Genomic DNA, 13,269 nt, shown 5'->3' with positions numbered 1-13,269 from the left:
GAAAATACACAGAGCAAATGTCTGAGGCACACAAAGCCTTTTTAGCCAGCTGAAAAGGAACTTTGTTAGAACAGCAGATTTTAGCCTTTAGGTGTGGACAGCAATAGCAAATCAGTCAAAAATATTTCAAGGCCCAAAATGACACTCAGGCAGAGAAATTAGTGGTAAATATTTTTCCCAAGTTGGCAGGAGGCGGGGGCTGCTCTATTGCTCAGATTCTGAAAAGGAGCCTCTTAGATTTGCCAGCCCTGTAGAGAAGGAAGGTAAGTGAGCAGCCCCTCTCCCCCACATGTTGCTAAGCAGAAGGCTCAAGGGAAAGAAAGAGTGGACAGGACAGCGGAATTTTTACATTAATGAAATATGCAGAGGCTAGCTGTCCATCCAGGTCTTGATGAGAATCAGAGGAAGATAAAAGCAGATGGATGGAGTTAGCCCATGGGAGAGTCATCCTGGCAAGAGAGGTTCTTCCTTCATCCTTGTGGACAGACTTTGATGAGTCTGGCAGTATATATCAAGATCATTTGTGGGGTCCCATGGACTCTGAAGGCCAGTGGGGAAGAAAGCATTCACTTTTTAATGGGGTTGGCATCTCATATAATGGTGGCGGTAAGAACAAGACTTTTCTCTCTAAACAAATCCCTGAGTGGGATGCAGGGGCCTCTGCCTCATTATTAGTCTGTTTTTTTCTCTAATTGTTCTTTCAGATGGTGAGGCCAGTGGGAAGTATGCATGCATTTAAAACTCCATACCAGAGATTGCAACACTAGAGGTGAACAGTTATTCAGTTACCTCATTTTTTCTAATGCATATGTGAAATAATTGCATTTCTTGTTTTGTTACCTGCTTGTTCCAGTCTTATGACCACAAATATATAGATGTGTCTCATTTTATTTATTGCATTTCACTTCATTGCATTTTACAAATACTATGTTTTTTTACAAATTGAAGATTTGTGTCAATTCTGCATTAAGAAAATAATGGCAACCCACTCCAGTGTTCTTGCCTGGAGAATCCCAGGGATGGGGGAGCCTGGTGGGCTGCAGCCTGGTGGGCTGCAGAGTCAGACATGACTGAAGTGACTTAGCAGCATGTTTGTTTACAAATTGAAGATTTGTGGCAATCCTGCATTAAGAAAATCTATCAGAGTTGTTATTTTTAAATTAATGTATGTACATGGATTTTAAAGATATAATGCTATTGAACCTTTAATAGCATTAAAGGTTTAAGTATACTTAAGCTATAGTATAGTTTAAGTATAACCTTTATATGCGCTGGGAAACAAAAAAAAAATACTGTGTGACTTGCTTTATAGTGATGTTTGCTTTGTTGCAGTGATCTGGAACCCAGCCCACAATATCTCCAAGGTTTGCCGTATAATTTATTTTCCTTATCCATTTGCTTTGATTTAATGGCTTTTCTTTCTGGTGAATGAAAAATCCAGTGTTTGTGAGAGCAGGTGAGTTACTGATGCGTATCTACTGATGCATTTTTATTTCATTGTAAACAAGTTTCTGTGGCTCAAATTTAAAATGTAGAAATGAGCTTGTAGAAAACTTAGTATCTAGCCTCAATTATTTTCTATCCCCAAGAACAGTCTTACTTTTAAAAAAGAAAATTAGGAAAATCTGGTGCCATGAAGGGGCACTCCTAGAAGCCTGGTCCAGTGGTAGAGCCAAGTATTCATAACAGAAAGCATCACCTGAAGAATGGGTTCTGGAGAACAGATGTGTTTGTGGAGCATTTGTGGCCTCACTGGGGACATCCAAAGGGCTTCACTTACTAAACCCAGAGACTCCTGAAGCAGGAACACATCTCCGGTCCTGTGACAGCTCACAGGCTCAGATAAGTTCAGATATTTGTCCAGAGCACTCAGGTAATAAGTAAATGAGATGATTTTCAGATATAATAAGTAAATAAGATGTGGCATTGGGAGGAGGCACTCAGGGAGGATTTATAACCTCAAGGACACTGGTCAGCACTTAAAAAATGCTGGTCACTGTGTGTCCTCAGAATCAGGGTCACAACAATCTGCCCTCAGCAACATGTTTCTAGTTGGGTCAGGAAGTTTCAGGAAGATTCTGAATGTGGGAGAAAGAGTTCCCACACTGACCATCACAGGATCAGTGCCCAGCAAGCCTCCTTGCTGTTGGGGAAAGACCTTGTTAATGGGACAGGGATGTCTAAGGTCCCTGGTCTGACACCTGTCCCCAGGCTGAGGAGTCTTTTATAACAAATAAAAAACTTGTCATTTTATTCTGTATATCATCTTTGACATAATTTTGTCAGCATGAGTATATGTCAAAAAAATCCCAAGTATTATTGAAATATTGTTGCAAATGATACAACTAACAAGGAATTAATCTCCAAAATATACAAACAGCTTATATAGCCTAATATCAAAAACACAAACAATGCAACAAGAACAAAAAAAAGGGTCAGAAGATCTAAACAGATATTTCCCCAAAGAAGACATACAGATGGCCAAGATACACATGAAAAGATGCTCAACATTGCTAATTATTAGAGAAATGCAAATCAAAACTACAATGAGTTATCACCTCACGTCAGTTAGAATGGCCATCATTTAAAAGTCTACAAACAATAAATGCCGGAGAAGGTGTGGAGAAGAGGGAACCCTCCTACTTTGTTGGTGGGAATTGTGAAATGCTACTGCCACTATAGAGAACAGTAAGGAGGGTCCTTACAAAAATGAAAAATAGAGCTATCATATGCAACCCCACTCTTGGGTATATATCTGGCAAAAACTATAATTTGAAAAGATACATGCATTCCAATCTTCAATGCAGCATTAGTCAAGACAAGAAAGCAACCTAAATGTCAATCAACAAAGGAATGGATAAAGAAGGTGTAGTATATGTGTATACAGTGGAGTACTACTCAGTCATTAAAAAGTATGAAATAATGCCATTTGCAGCAACATGATTGGACTTAGAGATTATCATACTGAGTGAAGTAAGCCAAAGACAAATATGATATTGTTTGCAGGTGGAATCTAAAAAATAAAATACAAATGTACTATTTACAAAACAGATATAAAAAACAAACTATGATTACCAAAGGGGAAACAGGGGATAAATTAGGAGGTTGGGATTAATATATACACATTACTATATATGAAATAGATAACTAATAATGAAACTGTGTACAGGCCAATGTGTTCCTGTCTTTTAAAGTAAAATGCTGACGAGAATTAATGATTGGGAAATGTGAAGATGTGGTATTCAGTCACAAAAACAAAGAATAGTTGGGCTAAGGAACTGGTGAGAACTTAGATTACAACTCTTCTTCTTATTTAACTTATATGGAGAGTACATCATTAGAAACGCTGGGCTGGATGAAGCACAAGCTGGAATCAAGATTGTCGGGAGAAATATCAACAACTTTAGATATGCAGATGACACCACCCTTATGGCAGAAAGCAAAGGAGAACTAAAAAGTCTCTTGATGAAAGTGAAAGAGGAGAGTGAAAAAGTTGGCTTAAAACTCAACATTCAAAAAACTAAGATCATGGCATCTGGTCCCATCACTTCATGGGAAATAGATGGGGAAACAATGGAAACAGTGGCTGACTTCATTTTGGGGGCTCCACAATCACTGCAGATGATGACTGCAGCCATGAAATTAAAAGACGCTTACTCCTTGGAAGAAAAGTTATGACCAACTTAGATAGCATATTAAAAAGCAGAGATTACTTTGCCAACAAAGGTCCATCTAGTCAAGGCTATGGTTTTTCCAGTGGTCATGTACAGATGTGAGAGTTGGACTATAAAGAAAGCTGAGGGCTGAAGAATTGATGCTTTTGAACTGTGGTGTTGGAGGAGACTCTTGAGAGTCCCTTGGACTGCAAGGAGATCCAACCAGTACATCCTAAAGGAAATCAGTCCTGAATATTCATTGGAAGGATTGATGCTGAAGCTGAAACTTCAGCTGAAGCTGAATACTTTGGCTACCTGATGCAAAGAAGTGACTCATTTGAAAAGACCCTGATGCTGGGAAAGATTGAAGGCATGAGGAGAAGGGGATGACAGAGGATGAGATGGTTGGATGGCATCACCAACTCAATGGACATGAGTTTGAGTAAGCTCTGGGAGTTGGTGATGGACAAGGAGGCCTGGCATGCTGCAGTGCATGGGGTCACAAATAGTTGGACATGACTGAGTGACTGAACTGAACTGAACTTCCAAATAACAAAATCACCGAACTCCCAGTTCCCCGAAAGATATAGATAAAGGCCTGACACACATTTCTAAGTCGTTTTTCACAGGGAGCAGACTTCCTCCAGATGAAAACTGCTGACTCAATGAACCAGAAGGTTAATGATGCTTGAAATATCATCTTAATGCCAACCAATCCAAGAACTGTCTGGGAGCTGATCATGCCCTGCTCCTTGAACACTATAAAACTCCTCACTACTCTTTCCAAGGTGGGTCACATGGTCTTCCAGGTATTAGCTCCTGTGGCCCCTTTTGCCTGCAAAAGTAATTAAAGCTATCCTTTTCCACTTCACCCAAAACTCTGTCTCCATGTTTCTATTTGGCACCAATGAACAGAGGCCGAGTTTCGGCAACAATAAGTACCTATTGTATAGCACAGGGAGCTACACTATATGTATATATACAGTTAGTATGTGTGTGTGTGTGTGTGCACGGGCACACACTCTGTGCTTAGTCACTCAGTCATGTCTGACTCTTTGCAATCCCATGGACAATAGCCCGCCAGGCTCCTCAGTCCGTGGGAATTCTCCAGGCAAGAATACTGGAGTGGGTTGCCCTCCTCCAGGGGATCTTTCCAACCCAGGGATCAAACCCAGGTCTTCCACATTGCCGGTGGATTCTTTAATCTGAGCCACCAGGTAAGCCCAAGAATACTGGACTGTGTAGCCTATCCCTTCTCCAGGGAACTTCCCAACCCAGGGATCAATCGGGGGTCTCCTGCATTGCAAGCAGATTCTTTACCAGCTGAGCTACCCAGGAAGCATATATATATATATATATATATGAAAGTGAAAGTGAAGTCGCCCAGTCGTGTCCGACTCTTTATGACCCTGTGTACTGTAGCCCACCAGGCTCCTCCGTCCATGGGATTCTCCAAGCAAGAATACTGGAGTGGGTTGCCATTTCCTTCTCCAGGGGATATTCCCAACCCAGGGATTGAACCCGGGTCTCCCGCATTGTGGGCAGATGCTTTAACCTTTGAGCTACCAGGAAATCACACACACACACACACACACACACACACACACACACACACACACACACATATATATATATAAATAAAAAAGAGAGAGAGAGATTCATTTTGCTGTACACTTGAAACTAACACAAAATTATAAATCAACTATTGTTGTTAGGTGGCTCAGTCATGTCTGACTCTTTGCAGCACCATGGACTGCAGCACGCCAGGCTTCCCTGTTCTTCACCATCTCCAGGAGTTTGCTCAAACTCAAGTCCATTTAGTTGGTGATACCATCCAACCATCTTGTCCTTTGTCATCCCTTTCTCCTCTTGCCTTCTATCTTTCCCAGAATCAGGGTCTTTTCAAATGAGTCAGCTCTTTGCATCAGGTAGCCAAAGTATTGGAGTTTCAGCATCAGTCTTTCCAATGAATATTCAGGACTGATCTCCTTTAGAATGGACTGTTGGATCTCCTTGCAGTCCAAGGGACTGCAAGAGTCTTCTCAAACACCACAGTTCAAAAGCATCGATGCTTCAGTGCTGAGCTTTCTTTATGGTCCAACTCTCACATCTATATATGACTACTGGAAAAACCATAGCTTTGACAAGATGGACCTTTGTTGGCAAAGTAATATCTCTGCTTTTTAATATGCTTTCTAGGTTGGTCATATCTTTTCTTCCAAGGAGAAAACGTACTTTAATTTCATGGCTGCAATCATCATCTGCAGTTTTGAGCTCAAGAAAATAAAAAATCTTTCACTGTTTCCATTGTTTCCCCATCTACATGCCATGAAGTTATGGGACCAGATGCCATAACCTTAGTGTTTTGAAGGTTGAGTTTTAAGTCAGCTTTTTCACTCTCCTCTTTCACTTTCATCAAGAGGCTCTTTAGTTCCTCTTCTACTTCAATAAAAATTATACACACACACACACACACACATATATATACATATACACATGTACAAATACAAATGAAATGTTCTAAAAATTTAGAGTTTGGGGGCATGAAGTGCTAAAGATAAGTCTGTGGACTTTGAGATTTTCTTATTGAGGAGTGAGTATCTTTAGAGAAATTAGCCAACACCCCTGAAAACAGCACTGATGAAATGTACTTGGTGGAATCACCGAGGAGTTATAACAGGCAGTGAGATGATGTGTATTAGGATTTGAAAAGGAGAGCAGGAAGAGGGGTCAAGAGCAAGGATGAGAGCAACAGACACTTATTGAGTGTTTATCTAATGATAAAGAAATCATGTCCATTTTCAGTCAAGGAAACTGAGGCTTCAGATTTAAATAACTTACTGAAGGTCAAACAGCTAATATCTGGCAGAACTGTTACCTGAACCTAATGCTAGTGCCCCACATCCTTTCATGATACCAGGTGCCCTCTCAGAAACGGTGGTCTTGATCCTCCCCAGACCCTTACCAGCCCTTATCTTCTCTAAGAAAGAAAGAAACTGAAGTCGCTCAGTCGTGTCTGACTCTTTGTGACCCCATGGACTGTAGCCTACCAGGATCCTCCTTCCATAGGATTCTCCATGCAAGAGTACTGGAGTGGGTTGCCATTTCCTTCTCCAGAGGATCTTCCTGACCCAGGGATCGAACCCAGGTCTCCTGCATTGTAGACAGATGCTTTACTATCTGAGCCACCAGGCGAAGGTCCCTTCTCTAAGTTCAGTTCAGTTCAGTCGCTCAGTCCTGTCCGACTCTTTGCGACCCCATGAATTGCAGCACACCAGGCCTCCCTGTCCATCACCATCTCCCGGAGTTCACTCAGACTCACAACCACCGAGTCAGTGATGCCATCCAGCCATCTCATCCTCTGTTGTCCCCTTCTCCTCCTGCCCCCAATCCCTCCTAGCATCAGAGCCTTTTCCAATGAGTTAACTCTTCACATGAGGTGGCCAAAGTACTGGAGTTTCAGCTTTAGCATCATTCCTTCCAAAGAAATCCCAGGGATGATCTCCTTCAGAATGGACTGGTTGGATCTCCTTGCAGTCCAAGGGACTCTCAAGAGTCTTCTCCAACACCACAGTTCAAAAGCATCAATTCTTTGACACTCAGCTTTCTTCACAGTCCAACTCTCACATCCATACGTGACCACAGGAAAAACCATAACCTTGACTAGACGGAACTTTGTTGGCAAAGTAATGTCTCTGCTTTTCAATATGCTATCTAGGTTGGTCATAACTTTCCTTCCAAGGAGTAAGCGTCTTTTAATTTCATGGCTGCAGTCACCATCTCCAGTGATTTTGGAGCCCCCAAAAATAAAGTCTGACACTGTTTTCACTGTTTCCCCATCTATTTCCCATGAAGTGATGGGACCAGATGCCATGATCTTTGTTTTCTGAATGTTGAGTTAAGCCAACTTATTCACTCTTCTCTTTCACCTTCATCAAGAGGCTTTTTAGTTCCTCTTCACTTTCTGCCATAAGGGTGGTATCATCTGCATATCTGAGGTTGTTGATATTTCTCCCAGCAATCTTGATTCCAGCTTGTGCTTCTTCCAGTCCAGGGTTTCTCATGATGTACTCTGCATATAAGTTAAATAAGCACAGTGACAATATACAGCCTTGATGTACTCCTTTTCCTATTTGGAACCAGTCTGTTGTTCCATGCCTAGTTCTAACTGTTGTTTCCTGACCTTCATATAGATTTCTCAAGAGGCAGGTCAGGTGGTCTGGTATTCCCATCTCTTGAAGAATTTTCCACAGTTTATTGTGATCCACACAAAGGCTTTGGCATAGTCAATAAAGCAGAAATAGATGTTTTCTGGAACTTTCTTGCTTTTTTGATGATCCAGCGGATGTTGGCAATTTGATCTCTGGTTCCTCTGCCTTTTCTAAAACCAGCTTGAACATTTGGAAGTTCACGGTTCACATATTGCTGAAGCCTGGCTTGGAGAATTTTGAGCATTACTTTACTATAGTGTGATATCAGTGCAATTGTGCGGTTGAGCATTCTTTGGCATTACCTTTCTTTGGGATTGGAATGAAAACTGACGTTTTCCAGTCCTGTGGCCACTGCTGAGTTTTCCAAATTTGCTGGGATATTGAGTGCAGCACTTTCACAGCATCATCTTCCATGATTCGAAATAGCTCAACTGGAATTCCATCACCTCCACTAGCTTTGTTCGTAGTGATGCTTTCTAAGGCCCACTTGACTTGACATTCCAGGATGTCTGGCTCTAGGTGAATGATCACACCATTGTGACTATCTGGGTCATGACGTTCTTTTTTGTATAGTTCTTCTGTGTATTCTTGCCACCTCTTCTTAATATCTTCTGCTCCTGTTAGGTCCATACCATTTCTGCCCTTTATTGAGCCCATCTTTGCATGAAATGTTCCCTTGATATCTCTAATGTTCTTGAAGAGATCTCTAGTCTTTCCCATTCCGTTGTTTTCCTCTATTTCTTTGCATTGATCACTGAGGAAGGCTTTCTTATCTCTTCTTGCTATTCTTTGAAACTCTTCATTCAGATGCTTATATCTTTCCTTTTCTCCTTTGCTTTTTGCTTCTCTTCTTTTCACAGCTATTTGTAAGGCCTCTCCAGACAGCCATTTTGCTTTTTTGCATTTCTTTTCCATGGGGATGGTCTTGATCCCTGTCTCCTCTACAATGTCATGAACCTCAGTCCATAGTTCATCAGGCACTCTATCCATCAGATCTAGTCCCTTAAATCTATTTCTCACTTCCAATGTATAAACTTGCCCTCAAATACAGAACAGCTGTGGGCCTTTTGAGCAATTCTGAGACTAGCCACCAGGTGACGACATTGCTGGGCTATGGTTCAGGCCGCCTCCCTTGGGAGGATAGGTGGAGGGATGTCTGTGGAAGTTGCCGGGTGCTGGATGGTTTTCACCGTATTTACTTAGTTCTCCCAACAACTCTGGGAAACAGGTATTATCTCATTTTATAAAGGAGGACTTTGAGGACCTGCCCATGATTATCCAGCCTGTGGTATCAGCAGGAATGGAATCAGTGTGTGTCTGTCTGTAAAAGTCTTGCCTCCCAGCAGGCTGATCTCCCAAATACAAAGTTGTTCTGTCCTCTCAGGATACACAGCCTGGTGGGCAGGGTGATGAGCCTGGGGTGGGGTGTCTAGTGAAGGAGAAAGCTGGGTGAGGATTGTCTAGGCCTTCGCTTTGGTTACTGCAGGGGAGAGATAGGTTTTAGGGTGGAATAAAGTACAGCAGCCATGAAATTAAAAGACACTGACTCCTTGGAAGGAAAGTTATGACCAACCTAGATAGCATATTCAAAAGCAGAGACATTACTTTGCCAACAAAGGCTCATCTAGTCAAGGCTATGGTTTTTCCAGTGGTCAGGTATGGATGTGAGAGTTGGACTGTGAAGAAAGCTGAGTGTCAAAGAATTGATGCTTTTGAACTGTGGTGTTGGAGAAGACTCTTGAGAGTCCCTTGGACTGCAAGGAGATCCAACCAGTCCATTCTAAAGGAGATCAGCCCTGGGTGTTCTTTGGAAGGACTGATGCTAAAGCTGAAACTCCAATACTTTGGCCACCTCATATGAAGAGTTCTCATTGGAAAAGGCTCTGATGCTAGGAGGGATTGGGGGCAGGAGGAGAAGGGGACGACAGAGGATGAGATTATTGGATGGCATCACGGACTCGATGGACGTGAGTTTGAGTGAACTCCAGGAGTTGGTGATGGACAGGGAGGCCTGGAGTGCTGCAATTCATGGGGTCGCAAAGAGTCAGACATGACTGAGCAACTGAAATGAACTGAACTGAACTATAAGTACAGTGAAGACCACTCCTGTGGACCCCTAGGATGCTGCTGCGTTGCAGACCCATGGACCACCCTGGGGAAGTCGTCCTACTGCCTTGGGGGAGGCTGCCTTTTCCTCCTGGTAACAGTTGTCTGTGTTTCTGGGCAACGCTACCTGAATATGTGTCTGCAGATTGAAATGTTAGATTCACCCCAGACAGTGATGTGCTAGAAACACCTGGAGCTGGCTTGTGAAAGCTGGCTTTATGCGTTTTTTCCTGAGTCTGTGCTCCATGTCAGCATGCTGGTGGTTTGAAATGAGCCATGGAGGGGGTATCCACACCACTGAGACTGACAAATTCTAGAGACCAGAGCTTTCTCCTCCTGAAGAGGCAGCTGTTAAACAGTTCCCAGCACCACTCTCCCCCAGGGAAAATGGGTGGGAGCAGAGAGATGGACCAAGGGCCTGAGGGAACCCGTGGATTTACAGCTTCCATCTCAATCTCACTCCAGGCCTTCAGTTAGAGAAGAGAATAGATTCTCCTAGAGTGGAGTTGCTGCACAATTGAAATTGCTCTTTTCTTCTCTCTTCCTTATTGTTGCTGAGAGCAAATAACTGAGTATGAAACATGCATAAGCTGTGTCTCCACTGGAAGCAAGATGGTGGACGTGGACTGTGTCTTTGGGCCCAACCCGTGATGGACACTGCCTGGGTCCTAAAGAGGTGGGGCGCCCACAGGGGACTGGGTGGCTGTGGGGTGAACTGTGGGGGGACGGAGCATGCGCAATGCCCATCTCAAGACTCAGTGACTGCAGCAGATGGTGACTGGACAGGAAAGGAGGGGCCTGGCGACGTGCTCCTTACAAGTGTGCTCAGTAAATATTTGCTGACTTGTAATCGGTCATGGGTGCAGCTTTGCTGAAAGCTGTCTGCCTTGTTTAACATGTGTGATATCCCAGCATTCTCTCAGGAGGGATGGGACCAGGGTGAGTCAACAGGACACCTGCTGGGGTAGGACGGGGCAGGGTCTCAGGGGGCCACGTGAGGGGGCCCTTGTGTATTGACCCCTAAAATGGGAAGGTTTTTCCCAGTTACCTGCTCCTGCTGGGGCTCTCCCTCCCCTCTGGGTGAGCACATTTTCAGGGTTGTGAGTAGGGATCTGCCTCTTCCCTGTGGGGCAGTCGTCCTGAGCCCTTGGTGTGGGTAGAACCTTGTGCTTGGTCCAAATCCTGCTGGGTGGAAGACAGATGCTAAGAACTTGTCCAGCCAGGAACAAGAAGGGAAACCTTGTGATATATGAAGCCCAGAAGAAAGAGGCCCAACTGATGTGGTTCAAGTGAGAGTCACCTACAAACTGAGGTTGGGCTGGAGCCCTCCCAGGAGCTGGGCACAAGACTGGGGTGGGAGCAGTCCCTCTACCGGGGGAATTCTCCAGGTTTAAACGGCAATGTAGTTGTATGTCTGATGGGATGGATGTTCAGATTAAGCAGGAAAGACCCTGTGAAAACTGGACCATGAGACTCTCTAGGAGGACAGTTCACTGCCCCAGGGAGTAGGGCAGGTCCACCAGCCTGCAGCTCACAGACAGCGAGGGTCCCTGGGCCCTGCTGGGAGACCAACCAGCTGAGGCTTCTCAGGCCAGCAGGCTCTGCAGGTCTGGGTTGTGGTGGGAGATTAAGGCCTATTTGTGACTCACTAAATGCTGGGGATGTGGTTGTGGTTGAGATTATCTTGATCTCAGAGATGGTTGAGATGCAGCCATGGGCCTTAGTTACTCTATCTGCGGTGTGTGAGGATGGTGAGAGGCCGCCCTGGGACAGTCCTGGCCTCCCTCCCTCTCATGTGGCTTCTCAAGGTTTGAAACCATCTCGAGTGGGAGATTCACTGCACCAAGAGGAACTTGGATTTGGAAAGACCAGTGGTCTGAAAGAGCAGGACCTGGTCTTAGGCCAGACTCTGCCATGGACTGACTTTCAACACCTTGGGGTTCACCAGTTAACCTCTCTGGAGCCTCTGTTTTCTCATCTGAAAAATGGGAAGGTAATCACAACAGTACTTATCTGCCTCTCACAGGTGAAAGTGCTTTTGCACTGGAAAGTAACTAGATAGGCGGGAGGCATTGATGGTGGTTTAGCTCCTGGGTGCCCCTGATGGGCTGGACACTGGGGGGAATGTCTGTCGTGTAGATTCAGCAGGAAGAGGTGAAGTGGTGCCCCGTGTATCCAGGAGTCAGATTTATCCCATCCTTCAGTTCAGTTCAGTTCAGTCACTCAGTCGTGTTGACTCTTTGCAACCCCATGAATCTCAGCACGCCAGGCCTCCCTGTCCATCACCAACTCCCAGAGTTCCCTCAGACTCACATCCATCGAGTCAGTGATGCCATCCAGCCATCTCATCCTCTGTCGTCCCCTTCTCCTCCTGCCCCCAATCCCTCCCAGTATCAGAGTCTTTTCCAATGAGTCAACTCTTCACATCAGGTGGCCAAAGTACTGGAGTTTCAGTTTTAGCATCATTCCTTCCAAAGAACACCCAGGGCTGATCTCCTTTAGAATGGACTGGTTGGATCTCCTTGCAGTCCAAGGGACTCTCAAGAGTCTTCTCCAACACCACAGTTCAAAAGCATCAATTCTTCAACACTCAGCTTTCTTCACAGTCCAACTCTCACATCCACTCCCATCCTTAATCCTTTAGAATTCAGCCCAGGGCTGGGCTCCCACCTCATGGTCACAGGCACAGGGTCCCGTCTCAATTACTTAAGCAGAGGACCTCCCATCGCCCACCTTTGGGGGCCCCTCACCCACCAGAGAGGTTTTCAACTTATGTTTGAAATACAGCCCGGCAGCTCTGTGCAGTCAGGTGCCACCTTAGGGTTGGGGGGCAGGGATGTCAGAATGAGAAGGATTTCCTGAGGCCCAATACCCACACAAGCTGCTGAGTTCTCTCCAGACTGCACTCAGGATTTTGAAGTTTTGTTTTTGTTTTAGAAGAGCTTTCCTTTGTTAATGTCTGAGAAAGAAATGCCTGGCGTCATGGTCATTGGATGGTCACGCCTGGGCTGGGGGAGGGTTCAAGTGTTGACTGTTTCATGCCCAGACTTCCCAGTAGGTTGGTTCCCTGTTTCAGCCCCATTCTCACCCCACTCTCCTTCCTACCTGGCCCTCTGAGCTTGAGTCCTTGTGGTTTCTCTGGACAGATGACTCATCCCTTTGCTGTGTCCCTGCCTGCATGTTCTAGGTCAGTAGTTCTCAAATTTGGCTGCACACTGGGCTTATCTGAGTCATTAAAAAATGTGTGCCCACCCCCTGGGCACAACCCCAGAGATTCTGATGTAATTGGCCCCAGG

At 44.6% G+C, this 13,269-nt stretch overlaps 1 long non-coding RNA gene across 1 annotated transcript; it reads left to right on the top strand.

Moving 5' to 3' along the window:
- Window positions 1-232: 232 nt before the first annotated feature.
- Window positions 233-2,164, top strand: LOC138985599 (uncharacterized). Its single transcript, XR_011462631.1, has 3 exons — window positions 233-263; window positions 705-769; window positions 1,333-2,164. It is a non-coding gene; the product is annotated as an uncharacterized lncRNA (long non-coding RNA).
- Window positions 2,165-13,269: the final 11,105 nt, after the last annotated feature.

The sequence above is a fragment of the Bos mutus genome, chromosome 3 (assembly GCF_027580195.1).
Source record: "Bos mutus isolate GX-2022 chromosome 3, NWIPB_WYAK_1.1, whole genome shotgun sequence".
Classification (NCBI taxonomy): Eukaryota; Metazoa; Chordata; class Mammalia; order Artiodactyla; family Bovidae; genus Bos; species Bos mutus.
This window is presented reverse-complemented; position numbering and strand designations above follow the sequence as displayed.